Raw genomic sequence first — 25,791 nt, 5'->3', positions numbered from 1 at the left:
CTCAGTTCCAACCATGTCTTTTGGAAAAGTTATTGGAATTTCGACATACCCTTTGTATGGAACTGGCTGGCCATTTGCTCCACTGACCTCAAGCAGAAGATTCAGGGGCTTGATGGGATGATTATTCAAGCAAGCTTGATAAAAGGACCAAGGAACTGTGGTCACCTGTGACCCGGTGTCGAGTAAGCAATGACATTCAGTCCCTGAGATTTTGACTTGCGCTGTACACTTTGATCCGATCAGATGCTGAATACGAAATTTGTGGTGTGAAGATTTGTGGTGTGAAGATTTGTGGTGTGGGGCCTGAGTTTATTCTGGGGGGACAACCTTTAGGTTCACTAGTTCCAGTTTGTCCCACAACTGGAACTGCTAGTCGTTTTAAGAAGCTGCACCAACATGACTGTTCTCTCTATCCCACTCTTGCTGCTTCAACCGCAGTTCGTTTCTTTTCTTTTCAACTAGCCTTGGGTTCGGAGCGTTTTCACAAGTTACAGATATGTGGCCATCTTCACCACATCTGAAGCAGTAACCAGGGCGTGGTCTGGATTTCACGACAGGATCACCGGTTGACTTAGACGGTTGTTTAGCAATAAACTCAGGAGTGGTAGGAGAGGGTGATGTCTTATGCTTAGGTTTGACAGTCCTTTCGTGACTTTGGGAGGGTCAGTGATGTTAACTGTTCCTTTAGCTCAGCAATTTGCTTTTTCAATTCAGCGGTCTCAGACAACAACTTTGACTCATGAGGGGATTTGCTTGAAATGGAAGTATCTTGGCTGTAAGCATGAGCAGATCTAGGTGATGGCTGTGGTTTCTGCTTAGAGGCACCAATGTGGCTTCTCATGCGCAACCATTTCTGTTGCACTCTTGTCTTCTTTGGTTCTAAGGGAACGCAGTAAGTCTTGGAACTCGATAGGGTCGTCTCTACAAGTTTCGAGACGGAGCTCAGAAATAAGGGTGTCATCCCAGCAGCCTCTGCAAAACTGCCGCAGAAGATGATGGTGGGCCTCCGACGATTTAACTCCACCTCCCCTGACTGCCTTGCTCAGAGTAACTTGAAGCCTTTGGAGATAGCTAGATGCTTTCTCTCCATCATTCTGAAATGTGTTCATGAATTTTGAGAACAACTCATCACCATCATCAATTGCACCATTAAGCTGCATCAAGCACATTAATGTAAGCTCTGGGAGAAGCACGGGGCCCTAAAGGCTTGACAATATCAGTGGCAGGAGGTAAGAGACTCTCCATAATTCTCCTTACTCTTTGTAAGTCAGACACAGAAGGGTCATCGAAGAGTAAATCAACATTACAACGCCAAGTGTCGTAATCGGATTCATTACTGGGCTGTGGAATTCTCCCTGAGAAAGGGCGGAGCTTAACTACAGCAGTGGATGGTATTGCTGCAGCAACTTCACTCTTAACTATATGCTCCACAATGACTTTATGCACCTCAGCGGGATTGAGTTGAACGTGACTCATAGTATCTGACAAAAGTTTTTCAGACCTTGGTATGTCATCTTGAGTATGTGTTGGCGCATTGTGAATGGGACTCAGGACATTTATCTTGGAAGCATCATGCTCTTTAACGGAATTGAGCTCGTCAAGCTCAGACTCCTTTTCATCCACCTCATCTGGAATTAAGGAGCTCGAGATCTGAGAGAGTTCTTCTCATAGCAAAGCATTGAAGGATTTTCCACTTTGCTTAGCAATGGCTTTCAGGGTGGATAAGTAAGAGGTTGGGGCACCAAAACTCTCCTCACAAGAGTAGACACTGCTCAGGGCTCTTATCTGGTAAGTTAATCTTGGGTCGTCTTTATCTGTGTAGTTAAGGGGTAGCAAGGGACTTATTGATTCCATAGCTGATCCAAAGTTGTACTCTACAATGGTGTGGTCATGATACTTGGACTCAGGATCGTTAATGGGAAGAACTCTTGCAATGGAACCATGCTGCTTTAGAAGATCAAGGACCTCTTCATCCTCAAGAGTGTTAATTGGTCCACTGACTAGAAGAGCATTTAAGATTTTTACACTTTCCTTCTGTACTATTTCCATGGTTTTCAAAGTCAATTCACTTGCCACACTAAATAAACTGATTTGAATGTCTTGTTTGAAATTTTTTTCCTAGAATGTAAAGTATAAATAAGCTATTAATTACACCTCCTGGCTGGGCTCGCCACTTTTTATGTAACACCTGTGTCGATTGACAGGCACTGACAATATATTAATATCAATAGGCCAATAGGTTCGGCTCGGAAGGCATAAAATTAAACAGCTCAACTTTGTGTGGAAATAATTCTGTATTGAAAATTAATTGGTTGTTTGTAGAGAATGAAGTGAAAGGGAAAAAAATATATATTTCACAGTAGTCACAGTTTCAATTGAATGACAATTCTTACTGACAAAAGAAACTCAATCAAATTGCAGTACATGAATTATGTATGGACTAATCTGGGTGCACCCAATAACTATAGAGTTTAGTTAGACTGCACTCGTATAACAAGTTCACAATTATAACTTTTGACAAGATCAGTTAACTCAAAACAGGAAAAGAAAACGTTTTGAAAAATCAAAATGTTACAAGAGCAATTCAGGGAAATTTTGATTCAATTGATTCTGTTCAATAACTCTGTAAAGTACATTCAGTTTGGTAAATAAAATTCAAAAAGGTTTGGTTCAATAAATTCAATTCAAAAGATTTCAGTGCAAAGATTCAATTTGGTTCGATTCAGTAATCTCAGTTCAAAAAGATTCAGTTCCAGTGACTCGGTTCAAAATGGTTCAGTTCAATAGATTCAAAAGAAAAAAAAAATTCGATTCTCCGGTTCTGCAAAAACTCATTGTGGTACGAAAAAAAATAGTTCCGTCATCACAAAGACACTCCTTTGAGCGGTCTCTCGAAGGAAAAACAAAAAAATGTGGCTCCGTTTGTGTGAACTAGCAGGTAACTGGAATTTTCCTACCCGGTTCCTGGGTTAGATTCATCTTAGTGGTGGAAATTATGATTCTTTCAAGAGATTCGTTCATTTTCAGTTCGTTCACCAAAATGATTCGTTCAGATTCGTTCACTGATTCGTTCAGTGACCATTTCTTCATATTACACAAAATACGCCAGCAGGTGGCGAAAAAGAGTGTCTTATGTGTTGTTTTAAGGCAACAAATGTATTCACTTGTTACAAAAACTGATTTGTCTTCATTAAAATGAGTGCATAATCGCATTCAATAAATAAAGTCTAAAGTTGTTCAGATGAACAAAGCACGAGGTTTTCTTGCATAATTAACATTTTAATTGTTTGGGTCAGACAGTTCATATATTATATATTCACATTCATAAATCGGGGATTAAATGTGGAGTTACATTCTGTATGCTAAATATGAAAACAAGCGTATGTTCACAGTACCTATAACTGCACTTTGCTTTTTGCGAGATTGACAGATGGCCGACTGACCCGGTTTACTCTCATTCATTTCGTTCACGAATGAGATAAGCTATGTACCAGTTCATTTCATTCAGGAACGAGATGTATCAATTCATTAAACTCGTTCACGAACGACATGTACCAGTTCAGTCATTTCATTCATGAACGAGATGTACCAAATCATTCAACTCGTTCACGAACGATAAGATCTCTCGATTTCGTTCAGACTCATATGAAATCAAAAAGAACGATTCGTTCACGAACGACACATCACTAATGCAACTGTTCAGCGTTCGTGTCGTGTGGGTTGACTCGCCATCTCGCATCGTCCTCAAATTGAAATGATCGGAGTTCCAGCATAAAAAAAAAACCTGACCTGTATATATACACAGGCAACATTAAGTACAGATAGCATTTGTTGGCCTCCTAAACATTTAACAGTAACACTTTCACTGTAATTCAACAACTCAGTCGACATTACGCCATCTGATTAAACAAATATCATCGTCATCATACAATATAAACACTTGCAACTCATACACGTTACTGATTAACTTAGCCAACAAACCTCTTCTAACTTGTAATAAACCAGAACTCATCAGTATCACATTATCTCTCACTCAAATACATTGTTGCACATATCTGATTGCATATATGACTATTTACACAGTGCAAAATGTGTACTCACCAAAATTCAAAGAAATAAAAGCATGGATGTATTTTTATCTTCTTTGACTCCTCTCTTTAGCTCTTGCTCAAAGTTATGCTGCTACTAATATCATTAGTCTCATAGTGAAAAGAAAATGGCTTCATGCAACTAACATGGTGGGGGCGGGACTTCGACATAAACCTCACTTAATTGGACAGTCATTAAAATGTCAATCATCACACTAACTTACTTTTCACTTTGATTTTATAATTTCTTACACTTATTATTAATATTATTTCTGGTTAGTTTATTTTAACACTTTAATTGATTCCTTATTTTATAATAATTTTAAATTATACAGGGTTACAATTGCTCTTGATTATCAATACTATCTGATATTTCTGGTCTTTCTGCTCTGTCTGATGCTGCTGCTGGCGGCTGGATGCATCTTCTGGAGATCTACAAGAGGTACGAACACACACACTGTGGACTGTGAGAACCATCAGCTGTGCTTTAGATTGCACTGATGGCTGTTTAAGACAAAGCAAATCTAGAATGAATATCTGGAGTCGTTCTTATTTTACAGCAAGGAAACCAAGGAGAGGAAGCCAACTGATCCAGAGCCCAGACGATGAGGTCAACTATTCATGACTGACACTGAACATATGTATAACCAGAACATGAGTGAGAGAGTAACGTGTGTGTGTGTGTGTGTGATCTCTGCAGGATGATACGTACACAACTGTAGTCTACAGTTCATCTTAAAGACAGAACGTCCCTGCAGATGAACACGAATGCTGAAGAGTGTGCAGAAAGATAAAAACACACACATTTTCAAACACACACTGTGACCAACAATGTTTTATTTTCTGTGGAAAAAAAAATTACTTTCTCTCAAACGTTCCCTGTCTCTACACAATTTCTATCATTTTCACTCCCACTTTTGCTTGTATAATAAATGACTGATATTTTCTAATTCTTAGCCTTACTGGGTAATTACTAAATTATGTCTTCATGACCATGTAAAATTAAATTCATGCATTGTGAAGACATTTTAGTAATGTTTATTCAGTCTTATATTAGCATTATTAAGATACTATTATAGTTTTTATTGATATTTTGAATGTTTGAATTTTTATGTTGTTTTTATTTTTAGTTAAAGTTTTAGTAATTTTGCTGAGTATTTGCTATTATTGTTATTAATAGTAGTAGTTTTTGTTTTCTTTAAATGTCTATATATTTTTATTAGTTATTATTTTAGTTTTAGTTATTTTAGTACATCAATGTAACTATATGAAAATGCTGCCTTGGCAACTTGCTGAAATAAAATGTTATACTGTAGCTTTTTACATTTTGTATTGATTAAAATTTATTTTATTTCAAGTGAAACATATGTTTGGTTTTATTTTTAGTTGATAATATTGTTTGTAAATAAAAATTTTTAATTAAAAAAAATTCATTAGCAGACTCAGACTGTTGGACCAAAGTGAAATAATAATAATAATAATAATAATAATAATAATAATAATAATAATAATAATAATAATAGTAATAATAATAATAATAATAATAATAATAATAATAATAGTAGTAAGTACCGGTAAGCAAGTTTCTGTATGTACAGTATGTATTTATTTATTTTATATTAGAATACAGTAAGGTCTGAGAGCCGTAATGGAAACGTTACATTTACTTTTTTCATTACGAACAATATTATCAGCATATATAATCTGAGTGAAAAGTTAACTGAAGCATGATTTTGAGAATGTAATTCTGTGTAGTATTTGGTATTTCTATTTATTATCTAAATAATCTAATTATATAACAGGGATGTTTTAGGATCATTAAGATTTTTGGAAACATGATAATTTTACAGAATTACTTTAAAACACATTGTGACGAGTGGGGCGGGGCCGAGAGCCGTGGGAACGGAACGAGGCCGGTGGAGTGATTGGGAAATGAGCGACACCTGCTCCACTCACCGGTCTCGAGTCCCACGGAGGAGATCGGGAGGATACAAAAGAGGAGTGACGACAGTGAAGGACGAGAGAGGACAGGCCTGGGTCAATTCATGTTTTGTGGTTTGGTTTTGTTTGTGCGCGGCAGTCGCCCGTGAGGTGCTGTCGCGCTGTTTTATGTTTATTTTGTATTAAAAGTTTAATTTGAAGGTTCGCCGTTACCGCCTCCTTCTTCCCGTGATTATGGAGTTTATATTATTACACACATTTTCATCTTGCGTTTGGTTGCAGACTCGCATGTTTCATGTTGTCTGTCAGACTCAGCACAGATGTGACAAACACTGAAGGAAAAGTGGATTTAAACCTGCCTTGTACACATTTCAACATTTCTAAAAGATGAATATGAAACACGCATTCAGTATAATGACTCAAAACACAGATTACAGTCTGCACATCTAAATAATTTCCAGTTTGTGGATTTCTGTTTGTAGTGACTCATCGGTGTGTTTACAGATTGAAGTGCTTTTCCTACACAGAATGATGTGATATATGCACTAAACTACTGTATCTTAAATATGCACGCAAATAATAGTGTTTTCTTATTTCTAAAAATGTTTTGAGAATAAGAGATGTTTAGCTCTCTGTTCAGGACGGGTGTTTTCGCCCATATGCCGGAGTTACAGCATTTAAAAACATTGATTATTGCCTCAGTTTCAAAAGAAAGTTTTTGTTGTTGTTGTTGTATGTATTTTAAGAGATGTTAAAGAATACAACTATAAAAAGTCTATGTAAAACTATAGCTTCGTGTTAATGGTATATTTTAGTAAAGCTTTTCGAGATGATACATGTACATTAACAGTGGTGTATATTATGGACATGTAAGCATTTTTAACAGAGAGGCAGAACTTCTCAGGATGTGGTGACTGGTGTAAATTTAGAAATACCTCTCGTACTTCTCTTTTTCTTCTCTTTATCTCTCCAGAAGACGAGTGAACGGAGAAGAAGAGAGTCATGGCTTCAGACGTGATGTGCTTGTGTGTTTTTCTGCTCTGCGCTGGACTTCAGTACACAACAGGTACGACTGAACAACAGACTTCAGACACTGATTTACATCAGAAGAAGAAACGCATTATACTTTGAGTCTGCTAGCTGTTTCTGTTTCTGCGGCACTTCAGCAATTAATGTTATGTCTAAATATGTAAATTATTGAACTGTTTAACAACAATGATCATTCAGATCATATTGTGTTCCTGTGGCTCAGTGGTAGAGCATTGCATTAGCAGCGCAAAAGGTTGTGGGTTCGATTCCCAGGGAACAGAATCAAATGGTCACAGAATCGTCTGCTAAATGCATAAATGTAAATGTAGATCAGTCTGATAATCAGAAATTGGCCAAATATCAGCTCATAAATCGTCGAACTACTAGTTTTGTTCATTAACATCATAAATATGAACAGTTTGTTTTGAAACGTCCATGAATGTTTCATTTAATCAGTTTCTGTGGGTCTTCAAAAGTCTTAATCCACCCTTCCACAGACTGATGTCTTAAAAGGTCTTAAATCAGAGCAGAAAGTTATTCTAAATTCATAAATTCATAATGTTATGCACTGCAAAGGTATTTTTATTGTTTTCCAGTTCAAATACTGAACCTAAACATCCTTCAGTCAAGACTTGAGATGCAACATGAAGACGTTCTTGTTTTCTGAGAAACTGAAAAAAATGGAGTGAGTTTGTTTAAAAAAAAAAAAAAAATCAGAGGTATAAATACTTTCCCTTTGAATGAAGTCGATTTTTCTGACCTCACTGACAGATATTTCTTCTTCTTTTAATCATAAACTCACTTCATTTTGATCCGTTTCACAGAAAACAAGACTTCCTATTTCATGTAACTTTACTCCTCGTGTAAATGTGTCTTGATTTAAGAATCTTTAAACACTTGCACTGGAAAACAAGACAAAATACTGATGCTGAACAGCACTTTTTGCTGTGTTTTCAGAAGGTACAGTTAAAGTTTCCATTTTCTAGTTAATCTATACTCTTTATGTAAGATTATTTAAAAAAGAATGGAGATGGAAGTTGTATTTTCAGACTGTTTGCTAATGCAACTCATTGTGTGCTAACTTAATGTGACTCAATATAAGTTATATTTAAATATTCTGCTTCTCAAGTGAGTATTTTGATTGTTTTCTGTGTTTTTGTGTCTTTGTAGGCTGTGAAGTGTTGTCAGGTTTTGTCATCTGTTCTGCAGGAGAGTCTGTGCTTCTGTCCTGCAGGGATATAAACTCAGGTCACACAGAAGTCCAGTGGTGGTACTCAGATCCTCGGACGCTCTCCCCTCAGTACTCAGTGTTTCCAGTGGACGCTGTTAAGGGTCAGCGATATAAAGACAGAGTTCAGATTCTCAGGAATCTCTCGCTGTCCATCACTCGACTCTCTGTAGAGGACACAGGAATATATTGGTGTAAAACAACAGAGACTGACAAAGAGCGCTTTGTTCAACTATTTATTGAAGGTGAGGAACGTTTGATTTCATAATAATACAAACCAAACATAAGACACTTTTAGCGAGACACTACAAAAACTCCTATCGGTCACTTTTGAGATTTTGGGTGTTGTGTTGTTTCAAACTAGTGGAAAGAAAACATACAAAAAAAAAGTGTTTCTTCTTCTTCTAAGTGTTCATTTTATTGTACTTTATTTATTTGTGTCTAGATTTCAACTCCAATCCATTTTTCGTCTTCAGCGTGTGTGTGTGTGTGTGTGTGTGTGTGTGTGTGTGTGTGTGTGTGTGTGTGTGCGTGTGTGTGTGTGTGTGTGTGTGTTTTATGGACTGATAAAAAGAGAAATCCTTCTAAATCAAATATGAATTTTGAACCTTTTGGCTTTATTGAATGTTCAATTTATTTTCTGCAAATTGTTGTAAATAAGTACAGTTAACTAGATAATGCTTCACTTGCATATTTAAATATAACATTTCAGAAAACCTGAAATACAGAAAATGTTTTCAATTCTTAATAAAGTCAGTCAACTGGAAAATTGTGAGATTTTTTTTATGCCATGGTGACTTTAAAATCAAAATGTTTTAGTGTGTGTCTGTTACTTTGTGTGCTTGTGTTTTTACTTTTATGACTTACATGTATTAGTTTTACGTATCACGTTCATGTACATATCACAAGTTTTGATGACTGTTGATGTGTTTAAGTGGGTGTGTGTGTGTGTTTGTGTTTGTTTGTGTTTTTTTTTTTGATGTGTTGTGATGTCAGATACAGTGTAAGTGGTTTATAATGAGATAGATGGTTGTGTTTGTGTCTGCAGGTTGTTCTCTGTCAGGGAATGAAGGATCAGTGGAGATCAGCAGATATTCAGGGGGGAATCTGTGTTTCTGTCCTGTTCGGGGTCAAATGTACTGCTCAACATGAACCAGATTCAAAGTTCAGATGGAAATTACCAAACTACAGAGAAATAAACCACACCATTAACCCCACTGAACTCCGTCGACTCTATCAGGGCAGACTTCACATGTTTGATATCAGTTCAGGAAACTTCTCTCTGCTGATTTCTGACCTGACTGAAGAAGATGAAGGACTGTATTCCTGCTGGAGTGATGAGAATCAACACAAGAACTTCAGTCTCACTGTTAAAGGTACAGAAATGAGGAATTCTTGCATTAACAAATGATTTAGCTTGGAACGAGATGCTTTGCAGCTTAACTTCATTAGAGCATCTTATTGAAACAAGGCTCTCTCTCTGTTAAGTGAAAAGTGAAAGTCGTGACATTTGTCAAGTATGGTGACCCATACTCGAAATTGGTGCTCTGCATTTAACCCATCCAAGTGTACACACACAGCAGTGAGAAGTGAACACACCGTGAAACACACACCCGGAGCAGTGGGCACTCTATAGATCCAGCGCCCGGGGAGCAACTGGGGGTTCAGTGCCTTGCTCAAGGGCACTTCAGCCATGGGTATTGAGGGTGGAAGAGAGCGCTGTTCATTCACTCCCTCCCACCTACAACTCCTGCCAGCACCGAGACTCGAACCTGCGACCTTCTGGTTACAAGTCCAAATCTCTCACCGTTAGGCCACAGCTGCCCCACAAACATTCAAACATTAATAGTTCAACATTTGTTTAAAGTTATCTGGTCCAGTGTTAGTTTTGTATTACTAACATACTATTATAGTTTTTTCTTTTAGAATATTTTAATTTAGTTTTTCCATTTTTATTTAAATTTTAGTTAAAGTTTTAGTAATTTTGTATTTTTGTTATTTTTAGTAGTTATTGTCTTTTCCCTCAAATATGTCTATATAGCTTTTTGTAAATTTGTATTTGAGTTTTAGTTATTTTATTACATTATAGACTAAATGGTCGTGAGAAATGTTGATTTGTCAACAAGCTGAAATAAAAATAAGTTTTACATTAACATTTATGAACATTTACAGTTAACATGTATTTTGTAGGTAACAGTTTTTTTTATTTTAGTTTTAGTTTACTTAAAAAAAAAAACCCTGATCTGGTCTTTTATAATTTTCTTAAAATATTAACACGGAATGATAAAATGGCATATTCCCTTAATATTCACATAACCAAGAAGAACTCTTTAAAATGTTCAGGGAACATTCAGAAATAATGTTGCAGTGATAACGGAATAATAATTTGCAAAATATAGTTAGAATATATTTTTGTTAGATGTGCACAAGGTTATATTACACAGTTTGCATATTGTAGTTTTTTCAAAGAGGTTAAACTTCATCCATCCTGCATAACTGTCCTGCAAAAGAAAAGTATCCATAACAAAGTTTTCACACTGTTCACAGGATGCACACTGTCAGAGACTGAGCCGGAAGCTGAAACGAAGTACACGGGTGATTCTGTGCTTCTGTCCTGCTCATGTGAAGACCCAAACTCCAAACCTGAGGACTTCAGATGGACCCATGTAGAGTCCAGTGGGACTGAAGTGTCCAGTGAAACTCCACGGTATAAAGACAGAGTCCACACGTTTCACAAGACCACTCCATCAAATCTGTCTCTGTTGATCTCCAATCTGACTGAAGACGACCAGGGCACTTACAGATGCACAGTTAACCACAAAACATCCGCTGACACCAGACTCATCGTTAAAGGTGAAACTGTTGTGCTTGAATCAACTCAATGATTCAGTTTGCCTGGGAAACTGTTAAGTATGTTTTTTGTCAGTGTTTCTTGAGTCTCTCTGTCCTGCAGGCTGTGTTTTATCTGAACATCACATCACCAAGAGTTCATATGCAGGAGAATCCATGATTCTTGTTGAGAATAACATCGTAGCTAAATGAGATTAAAGTCATACTATTTTGGGAATAAAGGCTTAGCATTATGTACAACAGTGTTTTAGCACCATGTTAAAAATAGTAAAAAGATAATATTTTGAGAAAATTCAAATTATGAGAATAAAGTTGTAGCAGTGATATTACACAGCGCCTGAAAATTTCCAAACGGGTCATGGTGGAAATTAGCTGGGGACTATTTTCAGGCGCTGCGTAATATCATTGCGCCTGCTGCACCCATGGTATGGCACCAAAGTTCCTTGATTATTGGACGTGTCCCTACCAATATCCAGCAACTGCCAAACTGTCCCTAGCAATAATTGTGAAAAAACAATTAAATATATGTATATGTTTTGTAATTTCGCATCTGATTACGCATCTGAAACATCATACCATTGATATTATTACCTAAGAGTTAAAGTAAATAGGCTACTTTAGAAAACGGTGCGCTTTCAAGGATGTGCATTTATTTATTTTAATGGGCAGAATGTAGTCACTCACCGGACAAGAAGCACAGTGTCGCGTTTAGAGCAACTCACAGGTATTGCACCCAATTCAAGACAGCAGTCCAAAACAGTTAATATAGAAGTTCACTTCAGGAATGAACAAAGTTGCATCGATGAGTTTGAAGTACGGTGTTTAACAAAACAGAGCAAAGAAAGAGAAAGCGCAATCTATGGCTATTATTAGCTCCCTATGTAAAACATACTGACAGAAAAAGGTTGTGCGGAAAGATACACAATCTTTCAGCCAAGGATAAAGTCATTATGAACATTAACAATAATTTGGGACAAATATAATGTGACCTTATGGTAAAAAAAATATGTAAGTGGCACTCTGTGGTGCAGCAGGATTTGGAACAGCATCACCGCGGACAATCTTTAACTTTAACTTCAAGTTGTTCAACTGAATGTTAAAAATCAAATTGTTAGCTGAAATATCCATAAAAAAAAAAAAAAAAAAAAAAAAAAAAAACAACAACACTGAAATAATAGCGTGCGGTTTGTGTCAATCAGATGCGCATGAAAGTTGTGTTAGCTACTACAGCTACAGCAAAGTATTCTTTCAGAAAGAATCATCTTGGGTCCAATTCGACTAATATTAAAATGAAGTGATGCGTGATAAAGACTCTGATGCATGTTGTTGGTTCACAAAATAAAAATTCTTTAATTATTGACTGTTAAACATACTAACAAATAAAAAAAAACTATTAAGGAGTTATGAATATGTTGGCAAACATAAGCTGTAAATGAAGACTTTAAGTGACATGATACTGTGGTCCAATGTCTATCAGAAAAGCAAAAATTATTGGGTGTTTGGTGCGGGGGGAGTTGCGGGTACTTGGGTTTATGTCCCCAACAATGTCAAAAGGAAACCTACGCCCTTGTCTGAATGGATCCATCCTGCATAACTGTCCCGCAAAAGAAAAGTATCCATGACAAAGTTTTCACACTGTTCACAGGATGCACACTGTCAGAGACTGAGCGGGAACCTGAAACGAAGTACACGGGTGATTCTGTGCTTCTGTCCTGCTCATGTGAAGACCCAAACACCAAACCTGAGGACTTCAGATGGACCCATGTAGAGTCCAGTGGGACTGAAGTGTCCAGTGAAACTCCACGGTATAAAGACAGAGTCCACACGTTTCACAAGACCACTCCATCAAATCTGTCTCTGTTGATCTCCAATCTGACTGAAGACGACCAGGGCACTTACAGATGCACAGTTAACCACAAAACATCCGCTGACATCAGACTCATCGTTAAAGGTGAAACTGTTGTGCTTGAATCAACTCAATGATTCAGTTTGCCTGGGAAACTAAGCATGTTTTTGTCAGTGTTTCTTGAGTCTCTCTGTCCTGCAGGCTGTGTTTTATCTGAACATCACATCACCAAGAGCTCATCTGCAGGAGAATCCGTGATTCTTCCATGTTCCTGTGAAGATCCCCAAACCAGACCAGAGCACTTTGAATGGACACGAGCAGCTGTGAAAGAGACGCTGGTTTCAGACACTGAGGAGATCAACGGCCGATTCCAGACGATCAGAGATTCTCCTCATAATCTCTTCTTACGGATCTCAAACCTGACCGAGACTGACGGAGGACTGTATGTGTGTTCAGTCAACGGCAAACAATCCAGACACGTCACTCTCACTCTTACGGGTAAAACACCTCAGATTAGTTTCAGATGAGACTGAAATGATTTCAGTGATACAGTTATGTGACAGTGTTACATTGAGACACTAAATAAAACATCTGAGTTGCTGTGAACATAAATGAGGACATTCATGATTGTGAACCACTATTTTGTTTTGTTTTGTATGTGTGTGTGTTCTCAGATTCTTCTGTTATAAATGCTCTCGATTATCAATACTATCTGATATTTCTGGTCTTTCTGCTCTGTCTGATGCTGCTGCTGGTGGCTGGATGCATCTTCTGGAGATCTACAAGAGGTACGAACACACACACTGTGGACTGTGAGAACCATCAGCTGTGCTTTAGATTGCACTGATGGCTGTTTAAGACAAAGTAAATCTAGAATGAATATCTGGAGTCGTTCTTATTTTACAGCAAGGAAACCAAGGAGAGGAAGCCAACTGATCCAGAGCCCAGACGATGAGGTCAACTATTCATGACTGACACTGAACATGTGTATAACCAGATCATGAGTGAGAGAGTAACGTGTGTGTGTGTGTGTGTGTGTGTGTGTGTGTGTGTGTGATCTCTGCAGGATGATACGTACACAACTGTAGTCTACAGTTCATCTTAAAGACAGAACGTCCCTGCAGATGAACACGAACCCTGAAGAGTGTGCAGAAAGATAAAAACACACACATTTTCAACACACACTGTGACCAACAATGTTTTATTTTCAAACGTTCCTTGTCTCTGCACAATTTCTATCATTTTCACTCCCACTTTTGCTTGTATAATAAATGACTGATATTTTCTAATTCTTAGCCTTACTGGGTAATTACTAAATTGTGTCTTCATGACCATGTAAAATTAAATTCATGCATTGTGAAGACATTTTAGTAATGTTTATTCAGTCTTATATTAGCATTATTAAGATACTATTATAGTTTTTATTGATATTTTGAATGTTTGAATTTATATGTTGTTTTTATTTTTGGTTAAAGTTTTAGTAATTTTGCTGCGTATTTGCTATTATTGTTATTAATAGTAGTAGTTTTTGTTTTCTTTAAATGTCTATATAAGTTATTAATTTAGTTTTAGTTATTTTAGTACATCAATGTAACTATATGAAAATGCTGCCTTGGCAACTTGCTGAAATAAAATGTTATACTGTAGCTTTTTACATTTTGTATTGATTAAAATTTATTTTATTTCAAGTGAAACATATGTTTGGTTTTATTTTTAGTTGATAATATTGTTTGTAAATAAAAATTTTAATTAAAAAAATTCATTAGCAGACTCAGACTGTTGGACCCTTTAATAATAATAATAATAATAATAATAATAGTAATAATAATAGTAATAATAATAATAGTAATAGTAGTAATAATAATAATAATAATAATAATAATAATAATAATAATAATAATAATAATAGTAAGTACCGGTAAGCAAGTTTATATAATCTGTGAAAAGTTAAACTGAAGCATGATTTTGAGAATGTAATTCTGTGTAGTGTTTGGTATTTCTATTTATTATCTAAATAATCTAATTATATAACAGGGACGTTTTAGGATCATTAAGATTTTTGGAAACATGATAATTTTACAGAATTACTTTAAAACACATTGTGACGAGTGGGGCGGGGCCGGTGGAGTGATTGGGAAATGAGCGACACCTGCTCCACTCACCGGTCTCGAGTCCCACGGAGGAGATCGGGAGGATACAAAAGAGGAGCGACGACAGTGAAGGACGAGAGAGGACCAGGCCTGGGCTTTATTTTGTGGTTTGGTTTTTGTTTGTGCGCGGCAGTCGCCCGTGAGGGGCTGTCGCTCTGTTTTGTGTTTATTTGGTCATTAAAGTTTGAGCTGAATGTTCGCTGGTTCCCGCCTCCTTCTTCCCGTGATTGTGAAGTTTGTATATTATTACACTGGTGCTGAAACCCGGGAGGAAGGAGGGACGCGCTGCTGAAGATCCCTTGCCGCTGGGGTGAATCCGCGGTGCCATCGAGCAGGGCGTAGCAGTCTGGTGCCGTGGACGCTCGAGGCGGTGGGCTGGAGTGAGTTGCCGGGGACGGGCGAACTCGCTGCCGGTCGCCCGTGATGTGGAGGGACGGCTGCCGTCCGTGAGGGAGCGGAGGAGTCGCCAGGTGGCCTGCTGCCATCCGCCAAGAATGGGGAGGAGCAGAGGCGTGTCTACGTGGTGGCCAGGGGTGTCACACGGCCCCCCTGATAGCCTGCCCCCAGGTACCCCCACCCCCCACCAGAATGGGCTATAGACTTGTTTTTAGAGGCTAACTGTCTGGCAGTGGTGGCCAGGGGTGTCTACGGCCGCCCCCTCTTTGACTTATTTGGCTATAGCGGCCATTTGCAACGGTATCTCCGACCCCGTATTTTACGAGGTGGCTAATTCGTACGAATTGGTATACGACCTTGTTTTAGTAAATTTCTAACCCCATGACGGGTAGGTTTAGGGGCGGGGTTTGTGCGGATACCATGGCATGTGTAGCGTGCCGATTTGGCCGCTTTCGTATCCTCTTTGTATAGTGTGGTCGTACGAATTAGGCGTTTAGCCACCTCGTAAAATATTTACGAATTGCCGTGGATCGGGCTGCATAATGACATAATCGGGAGCGCATAATGTTACGTGATCCATGTAATGCGCGAGCACGAATCTAAACTCGCAAGTGGATTTCCTTCAGTCAAAAAAAACTGGATGTGTGCTTTTAAATATACACTGTTATTTTATGAATTGGCTCTGCTTTTGCTCAAAGATTACGTTTATGCTCAAACGTTCTTGCATCACTGAAGACTAGAAGCGCCTTTTTTCTAATTCAGATGAGGAGTAGGTTTCTCATTAAATGGAAGCAATCTGATTATAGTCAGCCTTAGTTATTTATTTTATTAATAGCCTTCTTATTTTAGTTAAGTGCTTAACTTATAAATATGCATTTATTCAATTGTTTTATTAAGTGCATTTGTATTTTGTTGTTTTTGTATGTACTTTTGCAATAAAAGCGTATTAACCAGGTTCCAGAATAAATCACTGATGGTGCTTCTAAAATTAGTGAGGGTGCTCTAGTCTTAATGCCCATTTTCACATTTTCTCCCGTCTATTGCTTTGGTCATCATTGTGTCAATCACTTCTACTGTACTTCAAGAGTGAATCCCACATAAATATGCAGATGTCCCCCCCGCCAACCTCTTTTGAGCCAGTGCCCCAGACTGGCCACCCCATTTAAAATGCTCTAGACACGCCCCTGGGGAGGAGCAGGGAGTAGAGTAGAGTAGAGCGCAGTCTCGTGGGTACCCCCCGGCCTGCGATGGGGGTATGTGACGAGTGGGGCGGGGCCGAGAGCCGTGGGAACGGCGCGCGAGGCCGGTGGAGTGATTGGGAAATGAGCGACACCTGCTCCACTCACCGGTCTCGAGTCCCACGGAGGAGATCGGGAGGATACAAAAGAGGAGCGACGACAGTGAAGGACGAGAGAGGACCAGGACCAGGCCTGGGCTTTATTTTGTGGTTTGGTTTTTGGTTTGTGCGCGGCAGTCGCCCGTGAGGGGCTGTCGCGCTGTTTTATGTTTATTTTGGTTATTAAAGTTTTCGCCGGTTCCCGCCTCCTTCTTCCCGTGATTATGGAGTTTATATTATTACACACATTTTCATCTTGCGTTTGGTTGCAGACTCCCATGTTTCATTTTGTCTGTCAGACTCAGCACAGATGTGACAAACACTGAAGGAAAAGTGGATTTAAATCTGCCTTGTACACATTTCAACATTTCTAAAAGATGAATATGAAACACGCATTCAGTATAATGACTCAAAACACCGATTACAATCTGCACATCTAAATAATTTCCAGTTTGTGGATTTCTGTTTGTAGTGACTCATCGGTGTGTTTACAGATAGAAGTGCTTTTCCTACACAGAATGATGTGATATATGCACTAAACTACTGTATCTTAAATATGCACGCAAATAATAGTGTTTTCGTATTTCTAAAAACGTTTTGAGAATAGATGTTTAGCTCTCTGTTCAGGACGGGTGTTTTCGCCCATATGCCAGAGTTACAGCATTTAAAAACATTGATTATTGCCTCTGTTTTTATTTTTATTATTGTTGTTTTATAAAAATCTATCTCGTTTCCACCAAAGTTTTCTCAGTCCTCCAGAAGTGTTCACGGCTGTGGGAAGAAAAAGCACAACAGACACAAAATCTGAGTATACCTTCACTTCAAATCTTTACTGTCTTACACAGGGTATATACAGGTCCTTCTCAAAAAATTAGCATATTGTGAAAAAGTTCATTATTTTCCGTAATGTAATGATGAAAATTAAACTTTCATATATTTTAGATTCATTGCACACCAAATGAAATATTTCAGGTCTTTTATTGTTTTAATACTGATGATTTTGGCATACAGCTCATGAAAACCCAAAATTCCTATCTCAAAAAATTAGCATATCATGAAAAGGTTCTCTAAACGAGCTATTAACCTAATCATCTGAATCAACTAATTAACTCTAAACACCTGCAAAAGATTCCTGAGGCTTTTAAAAACTCCCAGCCTGGTTCATTACTCAAAACCGCAATCATGGGTAAGACTGCCGACCTGACTGCTGTCCAGAAGGCCATCATTGACACCCTCAAGCGAGAGGGTAAGACACAGAAAGAAATTTCTGAACGAATAGGCTGTTCCCAGAGTGCTGTATCAAGGCACCTCAGTGGGAAGTCTGTGGGAAGGAAAAAGTGTGGCAAAAAAAACGCTGCACAACGAGAAGAGGTGACCGGACCCTGAGGAAGATTGTGGAGAAGGACCGATTCCAGACCTTGGGGGACCTGCGGAAGCAGTGGACTGAGTCTGGAGTAGAAACATCCAGAGCCACCGTGCACAGGCGTGTGCTTTTGAACCAGAAAACAGCGGCAGAAGCGCCTGACCTGGGCTACAGAGAAGCAGCACTGGACTGTTGCTCAGTGGTCCAAAGTACTTTTTTCGGATGAAAGCAAATTTTGCATGTCATTCGGAAATCAAGGTGCCAGAGTCTGGAGGAAGACTGGGGAGAAGGAAATGCCAAAATGCCTGAAGTCCAGTGTCAAGTACCCACAGTCAGTGATGGTCTGGGGGGTGCCATGTCAGCTGCTGGTGTTGGTCCACTGTGTTTTATCAAGGGCAGGGTCAATGCAGCTAGCTATCAGGAGATTTTGGAGCAGCTTCATGCTTCCATCTGCTGAAAAGCTTTATGGAGATGAAGATTTAGTTTTTCAGCACATCCTGGCACCTGCTCACAGTGCCAAAACCACTGGTAAATGGTTTACTGACCATGGTATTACTGTGCTCAATTGGCCTGCCAACTCTCCTGACCGGAACCCCATGGAGAATCTGTGGGATATTGTGAAGAGAAAGTTGAGGGACGCAAGACCCAACACTCTGGATGAGCTTAAGGCCGCTATCGAAGCATCCTGGGCCTCCATAACATCTCAGCAGTGCCACAGGCTGATTACCTCCATGCCACGCCGCATTGAAGCAGTCATTTCTGCAAAAGGATTCCCGACCAAGTATTGAGTGCATAACTGAACATAATTATTTGAAGGTTGACTTTTTTTGTATTAAAAACACTTTTCTTTTATTGGTCGGATGAAATATGCTAATTTTTTGAGATAGGAATGTTGGGTTTTCATGAGCTGTATGCCAAAATCATCAGTATTACAACAATAAAAGACCTGAAATATTTCAGTTGGTGTGCAATGAATCTAAAATATATGAAAGTTTAATTTTTATCATTACATTATGGAAAATAATGAACTTTTTCACAATATGCTAATTTTTTGAGAAGGACCTGTATAAGGATAAAATGAGGGTGGTACAGCCCTTTCAACCAATAGGATACAGATTACATATGGGTTGAGTATGAGCCAAAACAACAAGTTATATAAGTCATACATATGTTCAGGAACTACTGGCCATATAAGGAATAGGCTAATACCGGCAGTGGGACTCTTCAACTTTCAGTAAAGGACAACCTAAACCTGGTAACCTGGGCCCACAAAGGTCCCCCACCATTCTTCACCGATTGAACCCTATGCATCAACTGCGCATGCGGGTATACATTGAGGTAAAGAGATATAGGAATAGAAAAGAGAGAGTGAGCACACAGATGGGAGGAGGGAGAAAACCAAGGGGAAAGAAAAAGGGAGGGTAGGAGCAAGGCAGCAGATGAGATCTCATATAATAGAAAACATCTGGAAGGGAGGAGGGATTATAGAGAGGCACAAAAACATCTGGCTGAGAGCATAATATAATCTAACAGTTCCCCCATTTGTTTATATAATAAACAACATAAAGGCTCTCTGCCCAATTCCCCTTCTATTAACATTAGCTCAGCATTTTTCTCATTCCACTTAAGATCAGCACATTCAACAGTTCTATTCATCAACACTCTTACGAGCATCCTTTACCAACTTGCGAACCAAGGCAAAAATCATTCTGAGTGTTCGCTACTTCCCTTGCTTAATAATTCCTAAGCATTCCTAGACATATTCAGTAAACCTTTATCAATCAGCATTAATCAACCTTGATCAAACATTTACCATCCGCCTCATTATGAGGGTTATCTGTGCAACATAATATTCCCACTATAACACATTTTGTCCTTTAAACATAATCTGTTCATTTTGCAGTGCAGGTAACTGTAAGCCTTGTAGCTTTTCCTTGGCCTCAATCTTAACAATATGGTTGGCTATTTACTACCACATGTTCATAGTAAATGTATGGTTTATCTGCATTATCTAGCCAATTTTCCTCACCCATATTTACAAGGAAATATGTACAGGTGAGCAAGCTTTCTGTACAGCCAGGCATATTACTAGTTTAGCAGCCATGGCCTAATAATTTTAGTATTATTCTTACAAGTTCTAATTTCCTTCACATAATTCTCTATAAAAAACATAATATATATTAGATTGCAAAAATTTAAATGCTTTTCATTACATTGTTTACATCTTTGGTTTCTAAAAATACCTCATTATCCCCAACTGGATATGCTTAACGTATGAGACCTTAATTAGGACAGTCAGATTCGGGCCAATATAACTAACCCCTAATGTCACCTGGATGTCTGCTGGGTTGCTGACTTACTACAGGTCTCAGGCTTATAATGTCAGGTGGACTTCTAGAGGTGGTCCAATTTTTCAGCTCGTCTCATTTGTGCTGCACTTTCAATTTTAGCTTGTGTTATTAATAATTCTAATGTAAAAATCAAGTTAATCTAACAAATTAACTTTTAAAGTCTATATCAGTGCTATAGACCTATGCAGTAACTCGAGTCAACTACTAGAACAACAACATTATCAGTAATGTCAAACAAATACACAAAAAATAAATCTTCTGATAAATCTAAACTACATCACAATCTCTTCGTTCCATGCTGTATCAGAATGAGGTCAGGATCAGGATGATTTAATCAGTCTCTTTTCCCTGCTAAGAGTTGCTCCTCAATCTTTCCTTGATTCCGGCAGGATCTTAATCAGTTGGAGCAAACAGCGGGCTTTTTAAGCCACCAGTTGAGTTTGCTCATTCTCCTCGCTGGTCCCCCTAAGGGACTCTTCTGCCCCTGCCTGGGTTAGAGGCACAGCTGGTGTGAACTCAGGTTGTTCCTCCTTTCAATGACAAGGAACACCGAAGCCATGTATATCGCTGTCTCATCGGACAGTCCAGATTAGCGGAGTAAACCATCCTTGATATCAGAAGAACTACCTATACCTGTGATAGGAGATCTTAAAATGTTTTTGTTAGAAACAACCCGTTTACTCATCACCCAGTCGATCCTTTATGTAGTGACCTGTGAGGAAAAAATCATGTGGACTGAGGGCTGTCTATTTTCCCAATAACACCAGTAGAGTGAGAGGACTAGAACCCATATCATTCCAATTTCAATCAATATCATTTATTATTTTTTTCCTCTTCCCCCTGTATACCACGTCTAAGTGGTATACACTAAAGTTCAGTTCAACTCAACTCAATTATTTCTGTGATGTTTCAAGGTATCTCACTATCATCAAATCATTTCTGAAACATGACCTTTTTTATTCAGGCTTTTAACTTATTAATATCAGTTTTTTCTGTGAAACACTCAGCCCACATGTAACATGTTAACAAGCACAATGTATTTCATACATATGACACAGAATCAGTTTGATGAAGTCCGTCATGACATCCTGAAAGGGAAAAATAAAAGTTAAGTGTGGGGTGGACAGAGCAAGCCTTCTTGCTCTGCCTTCCCATGTTTTACCCTGCGCAGGTGTGGCACTTTTCTTTTCCTGCCACAAATATTATTATCCCAAACCAGGATAATTAGCCAAATTAATCCATAGCCATTGTTTTCTGGGGCATAATCTACCTTGTGTGCCCACTTAGAAAATTTTGAAACAGCTGTTGATGGCAGTTTGTCTGCCTTGGTGCACCATCACTCACACACTTTCACACACTCTCACACCCACCTCTGGCCAGAGCATCATCTCTTTTTGTCACTGCCTCCACAGACAGTGAATTGAATGGGGAATGTGTGTTTCTAGGGTGGAATACCACCAAGTCTTTCTCGAATAAAACAATTTCGGTAACGACAGAAGCTACTCAACGTAGGCACTGTGGCATTCCCCTTGCAGCAGTGTCTAAACATTGGACTAAAACCGTTGGATGATGTCCATCACAATGGGGTTGAATTTCTCATCGCGTTCATAACCCCAAAATTTTACATTATTTTGTCAAAATAATCTTTTAGGCCTAGGCATGCCATTATTGAAAGAACCAGTTTTAATTTCTGAGATATAATTATTCTGTGTATTTTAGTTTTGTCTTTATTAGTTTTTCTATTGCTCATGAGCTGCTCTTAAAGATTGGAGATCTCCACATAATCTTGGATCCATGGCCAAAAACACTTACATCATGTAACCGCTTTCTCTGGGTATGACAGCATTTGTGATTTGACAAATTTGGAATTTTAAAACTTAAATTCATCCCTAAGAAATCTATATTTACCAAGATGGAGTGACTAGTATCATTGCTTTACAATTCATATTTTGATCTTGGACACTTTGTGGCCCTCTACTCCCCTATGTTTTAAGGAATCTTGGAACATCTCTGTTTATCAGCTTTACAAGAAGCTCCGTCATTACATCAGAGTCTAAACTCTCCTGATATTTCACAGTAAGTCCTCTCTATGCTAAATCCAGTCCAAGTTTTAGCTGATTGAGAAATCAAGCAAACATTTAACTACTTTCATATGGTTGGACTGATGCATATTAAGAGAAAGCAGTTTCTTGTTAGTTAAACAGCTTACAAAGAACTGCTATCAGACCATTAAATTATCAAGTTGCAAATGAATATGACAAATCAAAATCTGAGGCGGTCTCTGTAGTGGTCACTGTATATGCAGTACCTTGACCACGAGGGAAAAGATGGAAGTCTCTGAAAGTCATTTGAACATGTCTTGGCTGTCTTAGTGTCTTTTTCCTTCAGCAGTGTCTTCCAATCTGTCATTTGGTGATGAGGATATGATGGGGCATCGGAGTTTTGATTCGGGATGCAGTTATCTTCCTCTCTGCTTCTCATGGCAGATGTCTGCAATGTTTTCAGTCTTTCTCCATTCCAGCCCCTCCCAGAAGTGTCAGATTCCTCTTACAGGGGTTGTAGCCGATCGCTCCTCAGCTTTTCCTGTTCTTCACAGCCTTAATATCTCTTTCTTCATGTTGTATCGCCCTTTGGCAGCTGCCCAAGATGTCGTCTTGTTGCTTCTATAAAATGAACACTCAAGAGAACCGCATTATAAACTTTGACCACAACTGCATATAAGCAATCTCTGGTATGGTCAGTCATCTTGTGCAACTGTCCAAAATTTAAGGAATCTCATCCAGTTAACAATATATATATATATATAGCAGTTCTTTGGTTTATTTTAATAAGCAAGTTCTTCTTTGCTGGAAAAGTGCAAGCAATTCCTTCTTTGCAGAATGCAGAAAAGAGCAGTAACCTATTCTGTCTGATATGAGCATTTCCTACTTCTATAATTCTTATGAATACATCAGCCTGATGCATTGTATTATAACTTCAGACTGAAATCTTGTAAATAGTCTACCCAATGTAACAACCAAAGTCAAGATTTTTTATTTTATTTAAATTATTAGCTTAATACGGCCGTTTAAAATAGTCACTCAATCTTGTTCCCATTGATCACAATGCACAAGTTATTTTAGTTAACACAAAAACTATAGTCTCAATCTCCACAATGTATCACATTTCAGGCTGTCCCCTGGAGATAACGGACACAAACTTCACGCTTGTAAAGATAAAATGTAATGCAAGCTATCTCTTTGAAAACATCTATTTATCATTATATTACTTGTTTATTCATCAATATTATTCCCTTGTGGCTCCCACTTTTCATATAAGTTAGCCTTTAACTTTTCAGAGCCAATACTTAACTCAAATGTTTAAAAAAAATTCTGCCAAATCATCTAAATACAGTTTTCATTTCTGCTCATCCGTCTGATCAACAGTACTGTCCTAATTTTGGCTTTGTTGGTTACTGACATGCGTGCTTCCATTCCCCTTCATATTGCGAAAGCTGACATTGCGAATTGAAAATACACCCAATGGAAACACCAATTTCGCAAAAACTTGCTGCTTTTATTCATATTTTATATTTTATTATTAAAAAATTAATAATTCGCAAACCTGCTGTGGAAACAGGGTTTTCGCATTTACATGTTACATGCCGTATGTAAAAAGTCATATGATAATTCTTCAATGTACAATAATCTCCAAAAAACATTTCATACATCTGGTATAAGGGTTTTCCCCTACCATTAATGCTTAGACAATTTACACTGCACACATCTGCGGTGCAGTTTGGCTCTGATACAGCCACTGAAGCTGATCACACTCTAGTCAATGCTTGTGTTTGCTCACGCCGCGACACGGATTTCTCTGAAGCAGCTCTCAGCTGTAAAGATACATGCATACGCCTCCTTTGAATAAATATAGCCAAAATCAGTTGCCATGACTTATCGCGAGTGGCAAAATATTACGTTTTAGAAGCATAAACTCGGTTAATGGAAATGCTGTCATTTCGCAATGCTTTTTTATTTATTTATTTTTTACCGACATTTTTATAATATATCAAAAGTTTTTTGCGAATATGTGTTGTGGAAACACATATTGTGTCTTTTAATATAGAATCTCTGTTATATAACAGCTGAGAGAGAACTAAGCAAGAGTAGATTTGTTTCAAACTTCACTAAATCCAAGTGAACTCAGAATGGCAAATAGCAATTAGATGAATGTGCACTAAACAATTTGATGGAACATACTACTCTGCTGTTTCACCCATCCTGTATAGATCAAGGGACATACAGACAATTAAAAGAATTGCGATTTATCTGTTTATTTATTTTAGTGCCTTGCAAGGACTTCACAAAACTCTCAAATCATTTAAAAATCATCAATCTAGGAAGGACTGAGAACACTCCGGCAAATAAATGGATAATCTTTCACAAAGCATCTATTTCGAATTTTAGAAATAGGTAATGAAAGTTTTCAACAAAACATCCACTCTTCTTCTCACATACCAAATGTGAGGATAACAGATTGAATGCCAAATATGGCTCAATCAAAATATCGAAACGAGAGTATCATCAATTTCTCTTTTAGACAGGGAGGAAATGATTAAATTATTTCTTACCTGTCTGTTGAGAAATCCCGGATGAGCCCCCAAATTGTTAATTAATATACAAATCAACTGATCCCGTCCTATCTCGTTTCCACCAAAGTTTTCTCAGTCCTCCAGAAGTGTTCACGGCTGTGGGAAGAAAAAGCACAACAGACACAAAATCTGAGTATACCTTCACTTGAAATCTTTATTGTCTTACACAGGGTATATATAAGGATAAAATGAGGGTGGTACAGCCCTTTCAAGCAATAGGATACAGATTACATATGGGTTGAGTATGAGCCAAAACAACAAGTTATATAAGTCATACATATGTTCAGGAACTACTGGACATATAAGGAATAACCTGGGCCCACAAAGGTCCCCCACCATTCTTCACCGATTGAACCCTATGCATCAACTGCGCATGCGGGTATACATTGAGGTAAAGAGATATAGGAATAGAAAAGAGAGAGAGAGCATATATATTTGAGGAGGTATAAAACCAAGGGGAAAGAAAGGGAGGGTAGAAGCAAGGCAGCAGATGAGATCTCATATAATAGAAAACATCTGGAAGGGAGGAGGGATTATAGAGAGGCACAAAAACATCTGGCAGAGAGCATAATATAATCTAACA

The 25,791-nt window shown here is 38.2% G+C and overlaps 1 long non-coding RNA gene and 1 pseudogene across 1 annotated transcript; both read left to right on the top strand.

The window, feature by feature from the left end:
* The first annotated feature begins 3,363 nt into the window (after positions 1-3,363).
* On the top strand, positions 3,364-5,268 carry LOC122143627. The gene is made up of 3 exons (XR_006159288.1): positions 3,364-4,530; positions 4,649-4,698; positions 4,789-5,268. It is a non-coding gene; the product is annotated as an uncharacterized LOC122143627 (long non-coding RNA).
* Positions 5,269-8,394: 3,126 nt separating this feature from the next.
* Positions 8,395-25,791, top strand: part of LOC109066683 — a 32,649-nt pseudogene continuing 15,252 nt past the window's right edge.

Source organism: Cyprinus carpio, unplaced genomic scaffold (assembly GCF_018340385.1).
Source record: "Cyprinus carpio isolate SPL01 unplaced genomic scaffold, ASM1834038v1 S000006470, whole genome shotgun sequence".
Taxonomy (NCBI): Eukaryota; Metazoa; Chordata; class Actinopteri; order Cypriniformes; family Cyprinidae; genus Cyprinus; species Cyprinus carpio.
The sequence above is the reverse complement of the archived record's forward strand: the minus strand, read 5'-3'. Positions and strand labels throughout refer to the sequence as shown.